Below are 25,449 nucleotides of genomic sequence, written 5' to 3' on the forward strand. Positions count from 1 at the left end.
GACAGAAAAACAGAATCCTCCTACATCTGCTATTGCAACAGCTCTGCAGAGCATGAGTATCTCCCTGATACTGAGACAAGTAAAAACCTACGATTAAGAAAGAATAGAGAATTGCCTGACACTGAAACGAAGAAACCCAAATAAGATAGCTACTGGAAATTGAGGAAGCCCCAGAGCAGCATCATAAAAATGGTTGGATCAAAAGAAGCTGAGAGAGAGACCCGGGAGTTTTGAACGCGCTGAAAGGAAGTTGGTAACTGAACTCAGCCTAAAAACCTACAATTAAGAAAGAATACAGAATTGCCTGACACTGGGACGAAGAAACCCAAAGAAGTTATGCAGAGCATAACTCTGACACAAAGAAAGGACTGCTACTGGAAATTGGGGAAGCCCCAGAATAGCACCATCAAAAGGGGAGGAGCAAGGGAACCAGAGAGAAGGACCCAGGAGTTTCAAACCAGCGGAAAGGAAGCTGTAACTGGGAGAGAATGTTGTTCTGAATGTAGGCGAGCAGCTAGAACCAAGTAGTGCCCGGAGTACACTGTACGAGGAGCAGACACAAGGAAGCTTGTCAAACGAGTAACAGTCCCTAGAGAGACATTCAAGAAACAAGCACAGAGGAGAGAAGCCATGGCAGGGAAGTGCCTGAGCCACAACTGGACACTGAGAGAGAGTACCTACCTGGTGGTGGCTGGGAAGGAAAAGGAAAGGAAACCCTTTTCCACACCGAGACCACATGTGGAGTATGACACCGAAGTGTGTCGGAGCGAGGAGACGAAACAACAAAAGCCATTCTGACGAGCCACAAAGGAACGCCAAAGGCGAGTGGCCACCAAGTGACAAAGCCCTATATCACTAAAGGTAACAGGGAGAGCGGGAGATCTTGGGGGCAGGAACATATAACAAGAGGCAGAATAATAGCCCTCTTAATAATGGAAGCAAAGATAAGGATTTGAATAAGCCTACTTGTCCAAGTGAATGTGAATACATTAAGAATAGAGGGATTCACAAGGGGAATCAGCCTACTCATCGCAGTGAGTGTGAATACATTAAGGAGAGTGAGAATCACAAATGGACTCGGCCTTCTCTTCCCAGTGAATGTGAATACATTAAGAGTGAGAATCACAAAGGGACTCAGCCTACTTGTCCCAGTGAAAGTCAATACATTAAAAAGAGTGAGACTCAGACAGGGACTCATCCTACTCGTCCCAGTGAGTGTGTATTTACTAAGAAAAGTGAGAATCACATAGGTAACCAGTATACTCTCCCCAAGATTGTATAAATATTAGGAAGCGTGAAAAGTGTTCAGGAAATAAACCTATTGGTCTCAGTGAACGGAAAACGTATAAAGGGAGTGGAACAGGTCCCTGGGTACATCACACAGATCCCAGTGTGAAGACAACGATACCACAGAGGATAATCAGTAAAAATCAAGGAGCTATGAAATTGTAGCAACTGGTGTGAGGAAAAGAACAGTTTCTAACAATAGTTCAGAGGAGTAGAGTAACTAAATATTCAGAGGCCAGAGCGCCTAGGTTGGGGAACTTGAGAGCTCAAACAGAACTAAAGAATGGGACGTGGAGAAATCCCTTAAAAGAACTGAACGAACTGGTACAGGGAATAGCAAGAAGCTACTTGAAGACCCTGTACTAAGAAATATTTGATTGCAAAGCAACCCCACGGGAAGGGAGTAATTCTCCTGATCTTTAGTTATTTAGGAAAGTGGTAGGGTCATTAAGGATTTGCTTTTTGCTGGAGAACAGACTTACTTTGGACTTTAGACAAGACAACAAGCCCCCTAGTTTAGTTGTATTTAATAAGGAAGCCCTTAAAATAGGGAAAGTCAGGCATGTTTCTATTGTTTTCAATAAACATCCTTTAAAATGGAAAATGTTAGTCTGCCTCCTTCTTCTGACCTACTACACCGCCCAAATCTCAAAATAAGCCCCTATACCTCCTAACCCACCAAAGCTATCTTCCAGAGCAGCAAGCTAGTATGGGTGACTATATCGGCTCTGGATAGTCATGACCACTGTGAGGGGGCACATGTTGTGCCACAAGCAGGCTCCCACCAGAACCCTGAGGGCCTTAAAACCACTGCAAAAGGGCTCCTGGAGCCAGTCCTGGCGCCTTTGGCACCCGGCTCATATGTAGGAAGGAAGGACTGTTCAAACTAGGTTCCATTTATGTACATGAGCCTTTAAATCCAATATGGAAGCACCCACACAGTCTAGTTCTAAGAACCAAGCCAAGTGGCCTGTTAGGAGAAGAAGAAGAAAACACAGGTTAGCTTCAAAGCCAATAAAAGCGCTGCGCTTCACGCTTTCTCTTACCTACAAAACGTGCCTCTCCATCCGGCACGCCAGCATCAAGACCTTCGCACCCGAAAAGAAGGAGATAAAAACATTAACGAATTCCCACCATAAACAGAACATAAAGCCTTTAAACCTTATCCACCTGGGCATCATGGAGACATATAAAACTGATCAGTTATCCCAGCTTTTGGGACTATTACACGCCGAGGGACACGCAGCCCGGCAGGAAACCAATGCATTAAGACGAGAGTTAATAGTCACAAACGACCACAATGATGAACTAAGCAAACAGCTACTACAACCAAAGGTGGGGCAGGTTCCATTGCCCGGATTTGCCCCATCCGTCGCTACACCATCATCAGTCAATACAGTACAGATAATGTTGCCGGGAGCAGTACCCCTGGCACCACCAGAACAGTTTAATGGAGACCCCAGAAGGTAAGCAACATTCATGAACCAGTGCCGCCTTCATTTTCTTTGTAGCCCTGGGGCTTTCCCAAACGACCAGGCAAGGGTGGCCTTCGTGTTATCATATTTGAGTGGAAGTGCCGCAGACAGGTCGGTACCTTTAGTGACCTGGGATGACCCTTTACTGCAGAAGTTCACAAGTTTTCAACAGTAGATGAAAAAGTTATTTGCTCGACACTCGCATTTTCAAGCTCTTGATAATGAACTCCTGTTCCTCCGCCAAGGGAATCAGGATTTGCTGACTTATATTGCCACTTTTAATAGACTAGTTGTAGAAGCGGGGTGGCCAGAAGATAAAAGAACCACATTGTTTCATCAGGGCCTACGAGGAACCTGAAGGATGTCCTTGCTCAAGTGGTAGACCCACCTAAAGACTGTGCAGAGTTTATCAACCTGGTAGTTCAGTTGGACCACAGATTACAGGATCGAAGAACAGACCGAAGTAGACTCGAAAATCGTGCCATGTACATCCGTTCAAAAGATAATGTTCAACGTCCATCAGAAAATTCCACAGAACCCATGCACACTGGAGGAATATGACCCCCTTTAACCAAGGTTGAAATAGACAAGAGGAGACAGCTACAGTTATGCCTATACTGCAGTGAATCGGGTCACTACCTCAAAGAATGCCCAGTGAAACCTCCAAGGAAGGTGGTAGGCGCTACAGAGAATGACGATGATGGAAAGGAATCGGAAAACTACCAGATCCGGCAAGCGTAGAGGTCCGCTTGTCGAACGAGAAGACTGAGTCACAGACCTTACATTTCGCCCTACCAGTAACCTTGATCAATCACCAACAACCTTCACGGATGCATGCCATAGAGGCATATATAGACAGCGGAGCAGTTGGTAATTACATAGATCGAGATCTGGCAACAGAAATGGGACTTCCCTTATGCACAAAACCAACAACTGAAAAGGTAACTACTATTGACAGTAGAAAAATTGCTTCGGGACCAGTAACCCAATGCACAACAGAATTAACCCTTCTGTGTTAGGATGGAAGTTTGACCTCATCAAAGCTCCTCAGTTCAGGTTGATCTTAGGGATGCCATGGTTAGCAACTCACAATCCGCACATACACTGGCGTGCAAAGAGACTGACCTTTTCCGACCAATGCGCCCACGCTTATTACCCGAAAACTATACCACAGCCAAACCTGAAATCTGTTCAAGGACTTCCTAACACTACCGGTCTGGCAAAAGCATTTCTTGAACAGATTATAAAACTTCATGGTTTCCCCTCAGTCCTAATCTCAGATCGTGGAAGCCAATTTGTACCCAACTTCTGGAGGAAATGTTGTACCATGGCACAAATCGATTTTCAATTATCCGCTAGCCATCGCCCCCAAACGGATGGACAAACAGAAAGAACAAACCAGACATTACAACAGTATCTACATTGCATGCTGCATCAAGTGGAAGAGAATTGGAAAGACTTGTTATGGATAGCGGAATATGCATATAATAACTCCACACACACCAGCACGGGACAAAGCCCATTCTACACAATATACGGAAGACATCCACATACCTCTGAACTAGACTCCCCCACGACCTTGGAAATGCCAGCGCTAAAGACTCTACACACAAGCATAACCCAAGCCTTCAAAAGGGCAAATGAACATTTACTGCAAGCCAAAGACAGGCAAAAAAAAAATCTCGGGATCCAAGATGGCCGCCGGGACGAGGAGACGCAGTTAATCGGCGCTCCGCCCGGGCCGCCAAAATAAGCACAATTAATGCAGTAAAGGCCCGCTTCTCGGCCCCCCCGACAACTGAGGGTCCCCACCCCCCCCGACGCGGAGGCGGGGACACGGCAGGAGAACCGAGCGTAAAGCGCGAACAGCGGAGGAATAGGTCCGGCCCCTCCCCCATCGGAGCCGTTCGGGACTTCCCCGCGCATACCAGCGCATTAGAAGAAGGCAGTGCGGCGGGGGTATCCCAGCGTGGGAGCAGGATCGGGAGCTCCGCTGGGCGCCACCCCCCCTCCACGGCAAGCCCTGACAGGCGGTCCCGAGGATCAGGGACCCGCGATCGAGTCAGCGGCGGGGAGGAAGAGCGGCACGGGGGAGAGAGCGGAGCCGCCCCCGGAAGAGGGGAGGCAGAACTCCGGCAGCAGAAAAGGTGAGCCAGCCGGGGGGGGGGCGGCAGACGAGCCATCCACCGAGGCAGCAAATGTTGACCCAACACCCACCTCCATAATGCTGTGAAGGAGGGAGACACGGATCAGGAGAGATCAGGAGAGGTGGGAACGGGCGCACTAACGGTGATTGTGATTGTCTAGGGAAGACGAGCGGAAGAGGGACTTCCATAGGAAACCCCAGCAAGGAACAGCACCCAGGTATCAGATCAGCTGGGGAATTCTCCCCTTGCACGGCCCGACCAGGGCACAAGAGAGTCCACTGCTGGAGTCGCTTCCCCCATAGAGTGGAGGGATCGCTGAGGGGGGGGAACACAAGAAAAAAAAAAAAGGGGAGAGACTCATAGCCACAGGGGTGAGGGCAAGCCGAGTCGACAAGAAAAGAAGTGGAATAGGGGACACCACGTCTGGAAAAACAGGAACTCCCCCCCCCCACACTCACAGGAGTACGCAGGAGGAGCCGAACGGGGGAAAACACTACTGGAAGGCCACAAGAGGGTACAGAACCCCATAGACCCTCCAATAAAACACCCCGCCATGTCAAGAGCAAAAGGGAAGTGCAACCCCTCCCAACAGACACCCCAATCGATAAAACAAGGCGCAGACATATTACAAATGTGGACAACGGAGGGAGCATCACAATCGAAAGGGAGAACCCAGGAAGGAACCAAGGGCGAGGCAGAAACACTCTCCCAGAAACAACATCCATTGACCAGGGAAGATATGCAATCATGGTTCATGGATTTTCAAGAGAAGTTCATGTCTACAGTTCAAGAGCAATTTGCAACCATGAAGAGTGAAATGAAACAAGCGGTCCAAGACATAAGACTGGATATAAACAACCTCGAAGAGAGAACGGATATGGTGGAAAAATCAGTGCAAAGTCTTGAAGAAGATACGAGCCAAATAGGCGAAGCACAAGAACGGTTGGTGTCTCTCACTCAAAACTTGGAAATACAATGCGAGGATTTGGAGAATCGCTCCAGACGCTCGAACATTAGAATCAAAAACATGGTGGAATCAGTACTAGATAAAGATCTGAAAGAGGCGGTAAAAGAAGTGTTTAGAGACATATTGGGGACGCAAGATACTGAAGATATTGGAGTCGACAGAATACACAGGGTTGGACCCAAAAGATCTGGAGCCCCAGGGGAAAGACCACGCGATGTCCTGGTGGCCCTCTCTTCTTATCCGCAGAAAGAACAGATTCTAAGAAGGGCAAGGGAAATGGAGCATATCAAAATGAATGGGCAAGACATCCAATTGTATCAAGACCTGGCCATGGTCACCCTCCAAAAAAGAAGAGCAATGGCCCCACTGGTGAAAGTATTAATAGAAAAACAGATCCGCTACAAATGGACTTTCCCATTTGGGCTACTATTTACTTGGGAAGGAAAACAGAGAAGGGTGACCACACTGGATGAAGGCCTCAGCACTCTGGGACTCCAAGAAGAAGAGATGGAACGAAGAGAAGCCTCATACAGGAGAGATCGTACAAGAAACCTAATGGGCTGGGAATCCAGTAAGAAGAAAAAGACAAGCACAGGGAGGGAAACCCGAAGGAAAGTACCATGAGAAAATAAGGAAGAACGCATAACTGGGGGACAACATGGAAACCGGATGCTGGGTGATGGTCGGGGGCGGCGGAGGTGCGGCACCCAATGGACAATCCACGGTTGGCGGCCCGGTCGAGTCCCGACAGGGTGGTAATCGGACAGAAAAAATGGATCACTGGGGTTTAGGACTCCCCATAACATACCCCCCGAGGGTATGGAGGGCAGGGAGCGAGAGGCGCAACGCCTTAGCATCAATAGGAACCCTTGCCCTACTCGGGGGACAGTTTGTTAAGTTTAAAGTTACAAGTTGGGGGAGGGGGGAAGTTGGGGGGAGGAGAGAGGATCGGAGAAATCTAAGAGGCAGGAAACGCAAAGAAGAAGACAGGATGCATCGACACACTAATACAACAGAATGGGGATGGTACGCATATTAACCTACAATATTAGAGGCATGAATCACCCAACAAAAAGAGCGAAATTGGAGAAGCAGTTTAAAAGAGGGAATGCTGATATACTGCTTCTCCAAGAAACCCATATAAGAACAAGGGATAAGCAGAAAATAAGGCTAAAAGGATACACAATTTGGGTACAAGCAACGACAGTGGAAAAAAAAGCGGGGGTACTGATAGCGGTAAAAGAAGGAAAGGACTATAAAATGCGGGACACAAAAGTAGATAAAGATGGAAGATACGCCTTCGCCAATATAGAAGTGGAAGGCTATAGCATTACACTGGCCTCGATCTACGCCCCTAACCAAGGACAGGATGGGTTTATTAAAGATATGCTATCAAAGTTGGAAGAATTTGCAAAAGGAGAAGTGATCATGGGGGGGGATTTCAATATGGCATGGAACCCACAATTGGATAGGAGTACGGGGAATATTCAGGGCCAAGGGGCGCCATCGAAGAACCTGAGGCAAAGAATGGACCACTTGGCCCTGAGTGACGTTTGGAGGGAATTGAGGGGCGAACAGAGGGGGTACACATATTTCTCACATGTTCATAATACCATGTCCAGGATAGACTATCTATGGGTATCAGTGGGACTGCTGGGGAAAATACAAGGGGTGGAAAAGGGTACAATCGCCCTATCGGATCATGCCCCACTGTGGCTGGATGTGGCATTCCCAGGGAAAAAGAATGGGCTCTGGAGGTGGAAGCTCCCACAGGAGTTGATCCAGGACCCAGCTACAGGGGAGGCAATAAGGGAAATGATAGAGGAATACTTTACACAAAACGACACCGGGGAGGTGGCAGTAAGTACAGTCTGGGATGCATTTAAAGCAGTGCTGCGGGGGAAGATGATAGCGTTGAAAATCACAAGAGATAAACAAAAGTTTCAATGGGAAAAGGAATTGGAAAAAACAATAGAAGATATTCAAGAAAAAGTACTGACACACCCCACCAGGCTTTTGAAAAAATCACTAAAACATACACAAGGGCAATTAGAGATGCTACGCACAAAGGGCGCAGAACGGAATCTACTATATTTGAAACAGAGATATTACATTAAGGCGAACAAGGCAGATAGACTTCTGGCGAGACAGCTAAGGGCTAAAAAGAAAGAAATGACGATCAAGGCCATGTGCGATGCGAAGGGGGACGTCCAAACTCGCACACACGCAATGGGGGAAGCACTGAGGCAATACTATCAGGAGCTCTACTCCATCGAAAGCCCTAACATAAACGCCCAAGAAGCATACCTAAAGACCCTGCAGATACCGAAAATAACAGAAGAGGATAAACAAACATTAGAAGCCCCCATTAGGGAAGAAGAAGTCAGCAAAGCAATAAAGGGACTCCCAAGTAACAAATCCCCGGGCCCTGATGGTTTTACGGCCCCATTTTATAAAAAATACTCAGATATACTGACCCCGATACTAACCAGACTCTTGAACTCATTTAAAGATAGCGGTAATGTGACACCCACAATGAATGAGGCAAAAGTTCTGGTGTTCCACAAATCAGGTAAAGACCCAACTAACCCTGCATCATATAGACCAATATCCCTGATTAACCTAGACGCAAAAATGTATACGAAAATCCTGGCGACTAGGCTATCCCCACTACTTCCAAACCTAATTAGTAAGGATCAATCGGGATTTATCCCTGGCAGGCAAACCCACGATAACACGAGGAGGCTCGCACATCTAGTAGAGAAAATAGGTATCTCCCACACCCCAGCGATACTATTATCGGTAGACGCAGAGAAGGCGTTCGATCGGGTGGAGTGGTCCTTGTTATTCAAAGTACTTCAGCACATGGGATTTGGGGAACAATATATTGCGCGCATTAAAGCAAACTACAACTCATCATCCAGCAGAATAGTCATTAATGGCGAGGTTACGGACAAGATTATAATCTCAAGAGGTACGAAACAGGGATGCCCCCTTTCACCATTGCTGTACGCCCTATTCCTGGAACCTCTTCTTATAAAAATACGAGAATCAATAGTTTTTTAAGGGATTGACATGGCTGGCCAGGAACATAAAGTTATAGCATATGTGGATGACATGCTAATTACCTTAGAAAACCCCAAATCCACCCTTTCAGCCGCGGTGCGGGAGCTAGAAACCTATGGGACCATATCCGGTTTAAAGATTAATAGGAAAAAATCAGAGATCCTAATATTGGCAGGGGACAGAGCAAATATAGAAAGGGAAGCAAAGAAACTAGACCTTACGACTGTAGAGGGGGGCATAAGGTATCTGGGAATAGTGATCCCTCAGAAAATAGAACAATTTTATGGGGAAAACTACCCGTCGCTACTCACAAACATCTGTAAGGAATTAAGCAGATGGAATCCCTTGCAGATATCATGGTGGGGTAGAATACAATCAGTAAAGATGACTATTCTCCCAAGGGTGTTATACTACTTTCAGGCTCTCCCGGTGGGTGTCCCCGATTCGTTCTTCAAAACCCTAGCAAAATTAGTATCGTCTTTTGTGTGGAAAGGGAAAACGCCTAGGATAGCGAGAATGGTCCTCACGGCTCCAACCAGGGAAGGGGGGATGGCGCTCCCCCATTTCAAAAAATACTTTCAGGCGGCACAGCTCAGAGTCCTAAGGGAATGGGTTGGGGAGAATCCACAGCAAATTTGGGCCAAACAGGATAGAGCAGTGGCAAGGACCCCGCTGGTAGAACTTCTCTGGAAGCAAAAGCAGCATAGGCATAAGAATGTAGGGATCAGCGAAATTATGAGGACCACATTGAAAGTATGGGACATCCAGACACGAAAAGGAATAATGACCACTACGCTCGGACCCTTTACCCCCATATGCAGAAATCCACAGTTCCCCCCGGGGATGGAACAAGGGGCATACGATAGCTGGGAGGAGGGGGGCATAACCAAAATAGGCGAGATGTTCATAGGTAAGGAAATGAGATCACTGAAATCCTGCATTATAGACGAAAAAATCCTCAAAAGTAATAGATACAGATATGAACAGCTAAAACACTGGCTGAACTCCCCGGAAATCACCGAAGCAGCAACCAGGGATCTCACAGGGTACGAGACATATATCATATCCAATACGGGGGAGAAAAAGTGGGTATCCATACTATATAAATTCATAAACACACAAGGAGAAGACATTAAATGGTCATATAGAATAAAATGGGGTAGAACGCTGGGGGTGGAACCAACTGATAAGCAGTGGGAAGACCTATGGAAGCAAATCCCCAGGATGACCCGCTCAGCACAAACAAGGGAAATGTGGGTACAAATTATGACACAATGGCACTTTACCCCAGAGAGGCTCCATTCAATGTATCCAAACTCATCTGACCAATGCTGGAGGGGGTGTGATGAAGTGGGTACTTGGAGACACATTTGGTGGGACTGCAGAGGTGTTAAACCCTTTTGGGAAGAAGTGAAAAGCGAAATGGGTAAAATATTCCCGGATGTGGGTCTGTTGGGGGAGGGAGTGTGGCTCTGTGGAATCAGAGACGATATAGCAATGCAATACAGCAAAACACAATGGATAAGCTGTATGGGTCTACTTATAGCGGCATGGACCACTATAGCGCAGAATTGGAAGAATAAAAACACTCCACTGACCTGCACTTGCCTACGGAAAGTGTGGGCCCACATAACTATGGAAAAAATTACACACAAGATCCAAGGAACTGGAGACACATTCGGAAAGGAATGGGAAGGGATATTGCAATACCTGCAGTCAGACTTTATGGGTCAATGGTGCCCTCATAATATTAGGGTTTCAGACATCTTCAATGCATAAGCGGAACAATGGACTTTAAGATTTCATCCGACCAGAGGGGAGGGAGGGGGTGGGAGAAGGGAAAGGTTTAATGTTACATGTAATTGTACCTGCTTTATTTCAGTAAAACCAATAAACACAGTTTAAAAAAAAAAAAATCTCGGATCGGCTTCGAAAGAAAGCTCCGGATTACCAAGTTGGAGACGAAGTCTGGTTGGCATCAAAACATGTGCCCATAAAAGGTACCCGGACCTTTCGTCCAAGATATCTAGGACCCTATACCATTGAATCAGTGATAAATCCAGTGCCCGTTAAGTTAGCCTTACCACCAAGCATGCAAATTCATCCGGTGTTCCATGTGTCACTTGTAAAACCTGTACAACCAGGAACCTGAGTCCTAACACCACCAGAACCTGTGCTAGTTGATGGAAAGCTTGAATTTGAAGTTAAAAACATCCTGGATTCGAAACGTATGAGATCTAAGCTATACTATCTAGTGGACTGGAAAGGGTACGGGCCTCAAGACAGAACTTGGGAACCAAGTGAACATATTCACGCAACACGTCTGATTAAGAGATTTCACCTGGATAACCCCATCAAACCCCGACCGGACAGGAATGATACCATGAGAGGGGCTTTGGGGGAAAGTGCTGTCATGACCCCTGTGAGGGGGCATAAGTTGTGCCAGAAGCAGGCTCCCACCAGAACCCTGAGGGCCTTAAAACCACTGCAAAAGGGCTCCTGGAGCCAGTCCTGGCGCCTTTGGCACGAGGCTCATATGTAGGAAGGAAGGGCTGATCAAACTAGGTTCCATTTATGTACATGGGCATTTAAATCCAACATGGAAGCACCCAAGAACCAAGCCATGCGGTCTAGTGTTTTGGGTGTGGCAGACCTGGAACTACTTTCCCTGGTACTACTTTACCTGAGCTATATAAACCACACCCTGACTGCAGAACATGTTTCGTGTTATTCCGCAACCAGCAGAGTGATGCTCACCATGTCCAGCTCCTGGTCTTCAGCATCTTCCTGTAATCCTGCAAGAACAAGAACAAGATTATTCTGTCTTACCTGAGAAAACACCATCCAACACTCAGCATCTCAACTGGGCTGCAATCTGTGGAAACTGAAAGAAGGAGAAACATCACTCACTTGTGAGTACTAGCTTAAGGACTTCTGGCGAACCGCTACCACAGCTGCTGTAGGAACATTGCGACCTGCAATAACGAGAAAGGGAAAAACAATATTAGAACGCGCGCTTCCAAAACATTGAATTCCATCAGTCTTACCTGAATTTCATTGTGCTATGCCACACTTCCATCCGGAACACCACAGCAACCTCTGCAAAGGAAAAGAGACATATTCAGGTTCGCTTTCAATATTAAACAACTGCACATCGCTGTACTACCTCAACGGATTCCGGGGGCCTGTTTTTCATCGCACTCTCATCCACTCGCAGCACCAGTGAAGCAACACGGGCAGCTCGCCAACAAACGTCAAGCTCCCCTGCACAAGAAACGCAGGACTGATAGTTCACCCTACAAATAACTAAGGTGAGAAAAGAACCCAGTGGGAAGGGAATCGGTCAGAGAGAGGTGGGAGATTCACCCATTAGAGACAGTTATCACAAATCCTCCTTTCTGTAATTGCACATTCATTATTCAGCACTGGGCAACTAAGCATCCAGGGTTCCAGATCTCAGAGCCTTCCAGATGCCCCCGGGATATTAGGTGAGCATAACAGGATCAAATATGTATTTCCCTACACTCAGGACAAGGGCATTGGAGAGGGGTACAGCGCTCTTGTTGTCTGATCGGATGTGGGGCAACACACTTGTAAAGAAATGCCTTAATACAGAGACCTACGGCTGCTACTCCCATCTCCTTTCACTACACCCACATTCTCCAGATAGGCATGTATGTCTAATGGGAAAAGGAGCACCTGGGGTGCAGCATATACCCCGAATCTCCCACCTGTACCACTCTTCACACCCTTCACAGGAATTGAGGAATTGCATTGTCACATAAACCTCTAAACTGGCCTGTTGTCACTGTATAGTGATGGCTATTCCTTTCTGTTGTGCCTCATGCATGCCTAAATGTCAATTTTCCAATGATTATGTGATTGGATTCCCCACTCTCCACTAGAAAAGGGGTGAATCTGAGCATATCCTAACTGGGACTCCTCACTGTCAGGGACTCTGTTTTTATCACCATTCACCTTAAATAGGTCTAAAAGTGTCTTAGTCCTTTCACCTTATCCTCATCCATACCCTGTCAACAGTCCTCACAGTCATTAGCACAGGCATCTTTCAGTCACATAGTCATCAGAAGACAACTACTCCCAGACAGTCTCTCAGGGGACATCACACTGCCACCTACAGTCAAGTTGCGTTCATCGCAGTTCAAAACCAACCAACCAATAAGCAGTCAGCATGACCTCACAAAAGGAACTATAGAGCTGAGACGTTAACCCCTTCAGGCCCAGGCAGCCATGCATGTCTGTTGGCTAGTTAAAAAGAAACCAGCCTTCTGAGTCTGCAAAATGTCATGGGGATTAAATAAAGCCACAATTGTCTATAAACATGACAGTCCAACTACCTTGTAATACAGATGTTCTCACCAGCAGTAATTGATGGCTGCCTGTTGTTCCACTAGTGATGGCCATGACCACAACCACCTCAAGAATCTCAGTGTGGAAATTATTTGAAAAATAAAAGGGAAAGAAGAGAGAAGAGGAAAACAATAGATAGGGCCATTGGAAAATTTGGAAAAGATATATTTTAGGAGGCAGGAGACTCAATTCTAAGATGGGCATCAAGTTGAATAATAGAAAGAAACGAAAGCTGATAGGATGAAGATTGATGTCCTCATGAAAAGAGACAAGGGTCAATTAGAAAATCCTTGGCAACAAGTGTGGGTGCTTTGCTGATTTCAGACTTGGGTTTGCGATCATTCCAATTAGTTTGGTGCTTCTATGTTTCATGCTATTTTGCATGAATACCAGTGATCCTCTTGGGACAGCCTTCTATAACTTTTGTTCCTCTTCATTCTGAAAGCTGCAGTTCCCTGACACTCTCTGGCATTCATCTTCCCTCCTCTGTTCCCATGCAGCTATCCGGGTTCACCATGCTTGCCACTCTTCCTTTCCTCCAATTACCGCTACGCACTCAAGATCATTCCCCCATTCCGTCTTTGCACAAGGGTGGCCACGCCCCTTTTCACTGCATCACCGTTGATAGATTCCTGATGTTTACTACTCTGTCTCAGAGCAATTCTCTGGCTGCTTATGCCTCAATCCGCCTCCGCCATGTCTCTCAGTTTTACTTTGTCCCTAGCAAGTGCATAGGGTCCTCTGGATATGGCACTGGCCATTTATACTCGCTAAGGTTATCTGTCTTGCATTCTGTTGAAAGCCCTCTGATAAAGCTAAAGAGAGGGACGTAAACATAACCTTCATTAAACCCATCCCGCTCACAGCCCATCGGCAGAGAAACAAAAGATGTACTTCGATCGTAGCCCCCTCCTCTCCTTCATCATTGATGTATCATAGGTGTGAGAGACGTTATTCACGCTGACAGCCATTCAGACCATACCCAGATGATGTCATAGAAGAGACTAGCCTGCAATCAATAGAGCAAGTCGACTGACCACAGCTACAAGAAGCAGATGACGTAAGACTGACATCATGACAGAGATACGTTAGATATGAAGTACATATGTATCCATGCACGAAGCTATGCAGACATTTTAGTTTATTGCAGGTAGAAATTAAGGATATGCTTATGACTCACATAGCTAGAGGACTAACACACTTACACTCTTTTTCTGTGCACAAAACTGCAAGGCGCACAAGAATACATATGAAACGCTTGCTGATGCTTAACGCAACTATCATGGGCAGCAATGCAAATCAAGAGGGAAGCCACAAGTACGTTGGAGTGAATGGGAGAAGCTTCAAGAGTTTGAGAAGCATAGAAAGCTGACAAGCTGATCCAGTTGAGGCTGGCAGCACGGGCTTCCAATGCCATCACCGCGCACAGATAGCCAAGGACACAGAGAGAAGGAAAGTTTCCAGATAAGCAGAGGGAAGGAGCATCTGCAAGAAACCCAAGCTTAAATCCTCATAATTACAGGCAGAGGGGCCCTACACACCTGACTTTCACCTGCCAGACAGTGCCTATTCATTTGGGTTAGAAATGGATGCCTGTTCCCATAGAGTTAAAGGCAGTGCGATACAAATGTAACACAGGTTCAAAGGCAACTGTTCTGTCTCACGGCCTATGACATCGGGAAATGTAACTAGTTGGGAGCACGCAGCACCTTCAGAGTCATTCCCACTACCTTGAGTTGTTGCACACGGTCTGGTGTCTGTCCAAGGCTTCAAGGCTGAGAAGGCCCTTTTTGTCTAATCTCTGTTCACCATTCACACTAAGCATACACTATATTGCACTGGCGAACCACCTTTCACTAACCTATAACTCTACATTGGATACTTTTGTTGTTGGTCTCAGGCGGAGCCACCAGATATGGTTTATCCAATAAGTATACCAATCCATTATAGAACCTATATGTAGTTCACCTCGCTAACCAATCCTGTCCCCTGTTAGGTTTTTGGGATGCAACCGCATTTTGTGATGTCACATATTAACAAAACCAGCTGGCAATTGCCTGGACACTTAGACCCTGTGGAGAATGTTACGTTGCTAATGCTGCAAACTCTGTCATTTGAATGCACAATAAAGACAGTTGAACTTTGTGTTATGGCTGGGTCTTCCGTTATTGGTGCAGGAGATTTCCAGGGCCCAGTTCCTCTTGCATGTAAATTGTGAGGGGAGGCTGTTAATAGTCCCCTGACTGCCATTACAGGTAGTAGCAGAGAGGATGGTTGCTAGGATCCCTCGGCAATAAGACCACCTTGTCCCGCTGTGCGCCTGAAGAGCTGCGTTGTGTCCCGCGAGGCCCAGATTGAAAACCACACGTGGATATTCAGAGGTCATCAGGAGCCGGTTTGAAGAAATTCCTGCCCACTCCCCGTGGGATGCCAAGCAGAGCGGACGGCAGAGTGGCAGATTAGATTAGCGGGAAAGGCAGTGCCTGAGGACTTCAACAAATCCACAGAATGTAAGTATAGACTCAGCCGTAAAACAAACAGTGGGGAGGGAAAGCTGTTATTTGTTGTTCATTCTGTGTTATTTTGAAGGATTGCTGTTTCCAGGCGTTTAGCTTAAGGTCACAGATGAAAACGTGTACCTGTATTCTAGGCACTAGCTTGGTTTAAGGATACAAAATAAGAAAATACAATAAAAAGGTTACCTGTGCTAGGCAGATAGTTTAGTAACGGATGATGTGTTTTTGGAAATCATGCGTCTAGGCGGTAGTGTAGCTCCCTTAGGTCACGGAAGGTGGTTTCGTAATTTATCTCACAGAGATGTTATCCTATGCGATGGTATAGAAGAAGAACCACATATTTGTTCAGAATCCCTGTGATTGGACAGGAAGACAGCCATATATATGTATATTTATTTATTTATATATTTATTGTTCGCTTGGAAGGCGCTTATACAGGAAGTAAATACTGTTTCAAAGTGCCCACAATTCATAAAAAATAAATGTAAATACAGTGGGGAGGGGGAAACAAACCTACTATGCCTTGTGCGTGTTCGGAAAGTGCAAGTGCAGAGGGGAGAGGGAAGCTGATAGTTGCTGGGGTGCTTATGGGTGAGCAACAGGTGAAGTGCAATGAAAGGTAAGTGCGATCCTCCGAGGATGGAGGGTGAGCCGGGCAAGTACTGTAGATAGACAGAAGCTAGGGTGATTCGGTGTGGGAGGTCAGGGCCCGAAGATGCATAAGGGCCATGAACACCAATGAAGTGGCTGTGAATTTAGCAGAGGAGAGAGGGAGGGAATGAAGAGGTGAAGAGGAAGGTCTTGAGGATCTTCTGACTTTTAAGAAAGTCCTGCTCAAGACGAAGAGGGAGGGGGAGGCTGTTCCAGAGAAGGGAGCCAGCTGAGGAAAGAGATTGAGCAGCCACCCTCAGTTTAGCAAAACGCTTTACACACAAGGAGTTGGTGCCAGAGGAGCGCAGAGGTCTAGAGGGGGAATGGAATATTTAATAAGAAAGAGTTGCAGATAGTGTGGTCCCTGGCCCCAGATCGCCTTGTGGATGATACAGAGGGATTTCAATGTAATCCGTGAAGCAACTGGGAGCCAGTGAAGACTTTGTAGGACAGGAGAGATGAAGACCCTGGGATTTAGGCCATGGGTAAGTCTTGCTGCCCGATTCTGGATTAATTGGAGGGGTTGCAGGGTGGAAGAAGGTAGATTCAGGAGGAGGCTATTGCAATAGTCAAGCATAGAGAGAACCAGGGCCCGGGCAACATTGAGCCTCTGGGAGGAGGTGAGAAAAGGTAGAATTCCTTTGAGAAGGAAGAGCTTAAAGTGTGACTTCTTGGCAATGTCCTAAGTGTGAGGGAGGAAGAAGAGAGAGGAGTCAAAGATGACTCAGAGGTTTCTGGCTTCCGAAGAGGGATCAGGGAGAGAGCCAATGGAAGGAGGCCAGAGTGAAGGGAAGAAGTCGGGTGCAGGTGTCCTAATAGGAAGGATCTCAATTTTGCTGGCATTGAGGCAGAGATCATTGGAAGTGCACCAGGTCTGGATGGAAGAAAGGCAGTCAGGGATAATGCAAGGTGCAAGGGGACAGCAGGAAGTTTGAAGAAGAGTTGTGTGTCACCAGCATAACACTGGAAGTTGGAGGAGAAGGAGGAGATGAGGCATGCCAGCAGAGTAAGGTACATGTTAAAGAGCCAATGCGAAAGAATGGAGCCCTCAGGGATGCCACAGCTGGAGAAGGAAGTAGGGGAGGAGAAGGTGCCCAGTATGACTTTGGAAGAGCGGTCAGTTAGGAAGGAGGTCAGCCAGTCCAGTGCCCACTCCGAGATACCAAGGGTGTCATGGAGCCTTTATGAGGATGGAGTGACTGACCAAGTCAAATGCAGAGGAGATATCTAGAAGGAAGAGGACAACAGGGGAGGTGGCATCAGGGATGCAAGCAGTTCTTCAAAGGTGTTCAGTAGAGCGGTTTCTGTGCCTCTGGATGCTCAGAATCCATATTGATAGTCATGGAGACCGCCAACAAGTACAGTGAGGGAGTTGAGTTGGGACAAGGGCCAACTTCTCCAGCAGTTTCCCCAAGAAGGGGGTGATGGCGATGGGGTGGTATTTGGCTGGACAGGGTGGGGGGGTAAACAAGGGAGTACTTGAGGGAGGAGGATAAAGAGCCTGTAGCAAAGAAGTGGTTACAGAGATCAGCGAGTGAATGGGCGAGAGAGGAAATGTTTTCCTTGATGGTTCGGATGAGCAAGGGGAAACCTGTTTGTAAGAAACCTTCATGGAACAGACAACGCTGGTGACTTCTTCCGGAGAGACAGGGGTGAAAGAAGAGAAGGAGGAAGGTGGAGGGTGAGTGGCCAAGAGTGTTAGGGGGGTGAGGAATGGGTTGGGAGAGTAATTGACAAGGCTGTTCAGGATGTCCTGAGTTTTAGTGGTGAAGTGGGTGGCAAGTGTGTTGCAGAGGGCCTACGAAGGAGTAGGGGACGATGGTACTGCGGAAGGGTTGGCAAGCTCTCTGCAGATTTTGAAAAGTTCAACTGTGTTGTTGGCAACTCTGGATACCAGTGCCTGAATGTGGGCCCTTTTCTTGACATGGATAGATTGTCTGTATTGCCTTTGGAGCAGGCGGCAGGCCAGTTTGTCAGAGGGTGAGCCTGAGGTTTGCCACTTCTGTTCTGCAGCTCTACACTTTCGTTTCAAGTTTGTGAGTTCGGAGTCGTACCAAGGGTTTCCTTAAGAGACGGGTTTCAGGTGGATCCTCATGACTGGGGCAAGCATGTTAAGGGTGGTGGTGATGGATAGGTAGATGTTGCTGAGGGCAGAGTCAGTGCTAGCATCTGAGTTGGGAGGGCTGACCAGGGGAGATGAGAGAGGGAGGTCGGAGTGAATGAAGGTGTCCAGGGTGTAACCAGCAGAGTGGGTTGGACCAGAAGGGAGAATGGAGAGGGATATAGAGGTGCAGAGGTCAGTGAAGAGAGTGGATGCTGAGCCCGTGGTGTCCATTTGGATGTTAAAGTCACCCTGGAGCAGCAGGTTGGAGGCGGTTGAGAGTAAAGAGGCACAGAATTCAGCCCATTCAGAGAGGAACAGGGAGGTAGCGCCGGTAAATGGTAGCAATGGTCAAGGTGGAGGAGGGATAAAAGCCTCTCTAAGAACGAGTAGAGCTGATTGGGTAAGATGAAAGAAGGAAACCACTCAGGGAAGATTAAGGCAACCCCACCACCAGCACAGTGAGGTTGATGCTTGGAAATGATCTTAAAGCCGTCAGGTAGGAAGGAGTCAAAGGCAGTGACTGAGCTGGGATTGAACCAAGTCTCAGTGAGTGCGAGAATATCTAGATCAGTGTCTTCAAGAAGGAGGCAGATGTCAGCACAGTGTTTGTTGGCTGAGCAGGCCTAGAGATTCGCCAGGTGAAGACGATCTCTGCCTTTGAAGGTTTTCTGAGGTGTTGTACAGGGGCGTGTTACTACATTCAGAGATGGAGGGACAGAGAGAGTGGTGGGGAGAGGCAGGAGAAGGAAGGAAGTTAATGAGAGACGGCAGAATCCAGTCAAAGAGAAGGAGGTTGGCCTGAGGACCTTGAACAGGATGGTGACGGTGTGGTAGATATTAATGCAGCTGCGATATGAGATGAAGCCTGCCTAGAGGACTTCCAACTTGGTGCCACCATTAATGGGAGAGGATGAGAAAGGGGAGAAAGTAGAGATGAGAAGTCCATAGGTCTGAAGAGGGGACAGAGAAGAGGATGTCAGTGAAGACATCTTTTGAGAATGCACTTACATAGGTGTCTGCAATGGGGATACCAGTCATGAAGTGCCAGGCACACACAAGGGGGAGGACGAGATGTCCCACAGCAACGAAGCCACAGAGACAGAAGCAAAGCAAGTGGAATACTTTACAGACATAGCACAGATACTCCATCCAATACACAAATGCACGTGTGTAACTTAATACTGAGAGAAGGATACAGTTCATTGCCCATTACCTAAATAGTAGAGTTCCAAGGGCGAGCACCACTAGAAGAGAAGGAATTGTGGGTGAAGAGAGGATGTCCAATATCCCCTGCAGATGCAATGTGGAGACAGGAGAGCACAGGAAATCCAGTACTTCCTGCATTGTTGCAGATTATGCTAACTCAGCTGCACTATCCCACTTACCTTAGCAAGGATGTTCTTGCTGCCTGCATTGGAGAGGACTGATTCTTTCCCAACTTGGCGGAATTGGTCACCACATTTATGGAGTCTTCCATCGTATGTCAAAAGTGTAATGCGGGCACCACATAGATTATGTGGATATGATCCAAGTCTGCCAAGGGTACCACTACATGATTGTGGACGTACTCCCTTTTTCTCGCTGGATCGAAGCAGGTCCATGCTCACAACCCAGAGCCCAGAGTGTGGCTGAATCCCTTATCAGAGAGGTGTTCTCATGATGGCGAGTGTGTGAGGTCTTGCATTCAGAGAATGGACCTCAATTTGTAAACAAGATTTTTGAGCACCTCACCAGCCTGCTGGGAATCACACACAAGTTTTCCTGTGCTTATCATCTGCAAATTAACAGGATTTGGGAATGTCTTAATGGCTTGCTCAAAGAGAAAATAGCAAAAATAAAAGCAACATTAAAGAATGGATGGCTCCATCGCCTGCCGTTAGCCTTGTTCGCATTGCACAATCAACCGGATCTGACCACCATTTAACCCCACATAAGGTGGTGACAGGATGATGATAGTAACTCCAAATTGCTCCTCCCACTAGAGTGCTGAGAGATGCCCAGGTTACATCCACTGTCCTAGGTGATGAAATGCGTGGCTATGTTGCTTCAATGATGGCTAGTGCTTCTTTTATCTCTCAACAGCTCCAGTCATCCCGGCAGGGGAGGTCGAAGAAGGTTGAAGAAGATAATGCCCAAGTAACAGACTCTGAACTGCTTAAGCAACCGTTACTTTATCCTGGCTACGAGGTACTCCTAAGGAACTTTGTCTGCTCCATGTTTAAGCCCATGTTCAAAAGCCCCTATGTAGTAGAGCAGGCGATGGACACAGCTGTGAAACTTGCTGTTAAAAAAGGCCTGGAACTACATTGGAGACGTCAAGCCCTGCAGACGTGAGACCCCCTCGGCCCAGTTCGTATATGATAAAAGGCAAGAAGAAGAACAACTAGAGGAAGAAACCCCACATCGCAGGCAAACAGGATCACAGACTAGAGTTAGAAAACAACAAAGTGAAGAGCTAGAATAGGTACACTGTCATTCTCTTACACTAGGTATTCTTTGTGAAAGTATGCACTAATTTTTGGCAAATAATTTTACACCTGCACACATTCAAAGGGGCACGTTTAGTTTGCCACAACATTTGAACTAATGATAATGCCTAAGGTGTTCTTTTATGTTGTTCTTCTTTACGTGGCACACATCTACCCACACACACCTACCCATTAACACGAGGTGATACACCTGCCATTTCACTACTTAGCCGTGCCAACACTTGATTCAGCTGGGAGCGATTGTTTCTTGCAGCATTGACCTAATACTACTGTAGAAGAGCCTTCTCATGACAGAGAGATTGGGATACTTACCAAGGTGATCACACAATTCTCAGACCTACATGCAAAGATGGAAGCAGTGACAAACCCGTTAGAAGAAAATGGAGACTGGCTGTCATACATCTTTCGCTGGTGTGGGGTGCATTTACAGGCCCTAAACAGAAATCCCTGTCACCTGAAAAGCTGCATTAAACATTGCCACAAAAAACGGCTGTGCTTTGCTTTCCCTGGAACATGTGTGGCAAGCATTTGAAACCTTTCACCAAGAACGGCTCTGCGTTTGCTTTTATTCCATCTAAATGGCAAAAAGTAAAACATTGCATCAAGAATGGCCCTGTGTGTGCTTTTATTCCATCTGGATGACAAAAAGTTAAACATTGCACCAAGAGCGGCCCTGTGTTTGTTTTCTTCCAGCTGAATGACAAAAAAGTTAAACAGTTCACCAAAAGTGGCTCTGCGTTACTCTGATTCCATCTAAATGACAAAAAGTGTGCAGTACATCCAAAAAAGGCTTTGTTTGACTTTTAATGCACATAAGGGGCGAGAAATTCAAAACTCCACAGGAAACGGCTTTGTTTTCCCTTTCATGTGAACCGCAGCACTTTCCACACGGCAAAAGAAACATGACTATTAAAAGCCACAGAGAAAAGACAGCACCGCTTCAGGGAAATCTGTGTGGGGGGGAGGTTGACTAAAGCAAGGTACATTATGTTTTCCCCCGCAAAACTTCAATCACCTTTGAAGTGGCCCGCAACACCGGACAAACCAGTTTGGCTTAAAGCAGGAAACTCCACAGGAAAGTGCCCCCCTCTCACTGAAAGTCGCACCTACCAGTGAACTATTCCGCAGTAACCTGCGATGTGATTAAGGGTGACATAATTCACTGCTCTGCCAGACTCTAAGGCAGTGGCTCAGGGAGGACAAAGAAAGCGAAGTGTGGATGGAGCATGACAGGGGAAGGGGAGAGCCCTTCCTGCGACCCCTACTAAAGATGAACTGACAGACTTCAAAGAGGTTTGTAAAAATCTCTGGTTGCAAGCTGACCCAAGAAGACAGTGGGCTGTGGGGGATGATGCACCCCTCCCACAGAGGAGGACAGATCTTTTCAATTGACATTTAAAGATTGATTTCAATTTAGGCATTTTTTGCAGCACTCAGAATAAGAAATCATTTTGTTTTATGCTATTTCTTCATGCAAATTCGATGCAGATTTTTAGAGACTAAGTGCATGTTCTTAGGACTTTGTGAACTGAAATGGCCAGTAAAGACTAGTTTATGGCTGATTTAAAAATGGGACAAATATGACAGTTGGTGGAAACATGGAGATGGACATCATTAATATGCTTGATCATTTGCAGAGTGATAACTGTTATATATTGTGTGAAAAGGACAAAAATGCACCAGAGGGCCATGCTACATCATACGGATTTGGCAATCGATTTATCTCATTCCCCATGTCCAGCCACAACTGCGCTGCATATCTGATTCACATGGCCGGGGAGAATATATATATGGAGTTATGAGGCATAACTTAGTTTTGATAACCTGGGAACAAAGAACTGTAATAAATGCCAAACAGATAGATGGTGCTCTCTCCTGTTGAACCAATGATTCCAGGGGATGGAGGGGTGGATGCTAAGCTGTCCTATCCCAGAGAAGGAGTAATTATGGAGTACTCCCCCGAGATTGTAAAGTGAATGATGTCATTTGTGCTATATAAGGGGGACTGCACTAGACACAGGGAGACACACACACAAGAATCAGGAGAGAAAGAGGATGGAGAGGAGGCAGCTGATCCCATCCAGGGGAGTGCAGAGACCAGATCCCTTGCCTAGCAGTCCAGAGTGTCCTGAGATCCAGCTGGCTGTCCAGAATCCTATCCAGGAGAGTGCAGTGACCATATTCCTTGTCCGAGCTGTTCAGAGTGTCCTTAGATCCAGCTGATTTCCAGAATCCCAAACCAAGGCTTACTTTGTAAGTAGCAAATACCCCAAGCCCTAAACTGCATAAACCTTTCTTTTGTATCATTGCCTCACATATTTTCCCCCATTTGAAACCCCATTGCAAATCCCATTGAAACCCCATTGAAATCCCTTTGAAATTCCCATTGAAAATCCCACTGAAAGTCCCAAATTGTCAGTATAATTCCTTCACCTTCCCATAGAAGAATCGGTATTAGCCTGTGTATTTTAGCATATTCCTTTGATAAATAGCTCAGTTGTCTGTATAAATCCTTAGCATTATTTTGAAGTAAATCAATTAATTCCCCATTGAAATTCACGGTACCAGTTAGTTAAAATTCGAATTTAACCCCCTTGTATCTAGTGTCTTTTTTTAATAACTATAGTCATTAAAATATGGCCTCAACAGAATTAGTCTCTGTGTGACTGAAAACCGAATGTACCCATGTATTGTGTGCATTACCCCGCAAACTCCTCATTTGCATCTGTCCTATTTATAAAAAAAACATAGTCCCATTGAGAGCAACCCCGTTTATCTAGAATCCTATCTCTTATGTACCTCTGTCCTTCTCCTTAAAAAATGATTTCTGGTTTTGAAAGCTATACCCCTTCCCTAGTTACCTGCCATTGCAAATCCTGTGTGAAACGAATTTCCAATTGTCGTTTATATTTTTCCATTTGCATTTGCTTTCTCCCAAAAACGGTTGTTTCTTTTCTTTCTACTTTGCCCTGGTATGCTGATTAGTATCCTATAAGCTTCCCTATGTCCTCAAGTGTAAGCAAAATGAATTTCCTTTCACTCTGTCCCCTAGCAGTTGTGAGTATCTGTGCGAGTAATAATCAAAATCCGATTCTGTCGTTTTGTTTCGAAAACAGGTTTTCACTTTATTTTCTGGCTTCCCATCTTGGGGTGATGGGCTTTATTCCAAATCCAATTTTCTCTTTCTATCCTTACTCCTTGCCACTGCCTTCCATCCAAAGGAATTAAGTTAGCTGATGTTGGGGGTGAGTGTTGCAGGGGGAGTGCTAAACATTGGTGCTATCATTTGATTAAAAAGTGTTATTTTTCCTGTTTTGCCATTAAAGATCTGTGTAAACTGTGATAGGATATCTGAACCAATTGAGCTGTAGGAAGCATTGCATTTGGGTGCCAGATATTGGTGGCTGCTGTGTTTTGAGTATTTTTCCTTTGTCATTAAATAATAAATTAATAAATATAGTATTGATACACACCGGCCCGGTTCCTAGTCTATTGTGGCACGGGGTGATTGTGAAGGTTGGTTGTGTGACGGGTTGGAGACCTACTCAGAAATAATCCATAGTATAATAAAGATAAAAAGCGTTTTTATTGTGTGCCACATTCATTGTCGGGGAAGGAGTCCCTGGCTGGAGTGTGCCGTGTTATGAAACCGTGACACTGGATACCATCTTGGACTTAGTGGACTGAAAGCAGCCTTAGTACTAGTTTTACTCACCTTCTGTGTTATCAGAGTAGCAATAGCACATCACAAAAAGCACACTAAAAAGACAATAGGAATGAAAATCTTTCTGAATGTAGAGACAAAGGCGGACGGAGAAACACAGACTCTTATTGTATTGCAATCACACTTGAAGCAGTGTCCTATGTTCACGGCAGGTATGAGATTCTCCTTTCGCCCAGATCCACGCAACTACTGGGGAAAATGGGTGTGGTGTAAACCCAATGGTCATATACTTGCTGTTATATGACCTGGAGGTTAGACAAATAAGTAAGACATGCTGGACAACTAGGAGGGGTGGCATAGGTATGCATTCCAAAACCATACATGACCAGAGAGAATGATTTGGGGAGTGTGGTCGACTAGTCGACCAGTGGGGGAATTGAAGAGAGGGACCTAAACATAGCTCTCGTTACTCGCATCCCGCTCTAAGCCTGTCGACAGAGAAACAAGAGATGTGCTTCGATCGTAGTCACCCACTCTTCTTTATCATTGATGTATCATAGGTGTGAGAGACGTTATTCACTCAGACCATATCCAAATGATGTCACAGAAGAGACTAGCCTGCAATCAATAGAGCAAGTCAACTGATCACAGCTACAAGGAGAGATGACGTCACGACTGACATCATGACACAGATACGTTATACATGAAGTAC

The sequence above is a fragment of the Ambystoma mexicanum genome, chromosome 1p (assembly GCF_040938575.1).
Source record: "Ambystoma mexicanum isolate Mex_15411 chromosome 1p, UKY_AmexF1_1, whole genome shotgun sequence".
NCBI lineage: Eukaryota > Metazoa > Chordata > Amphibia > Caudata > Ambystomatidae > Ambystoma > Ambystoma mexicanum.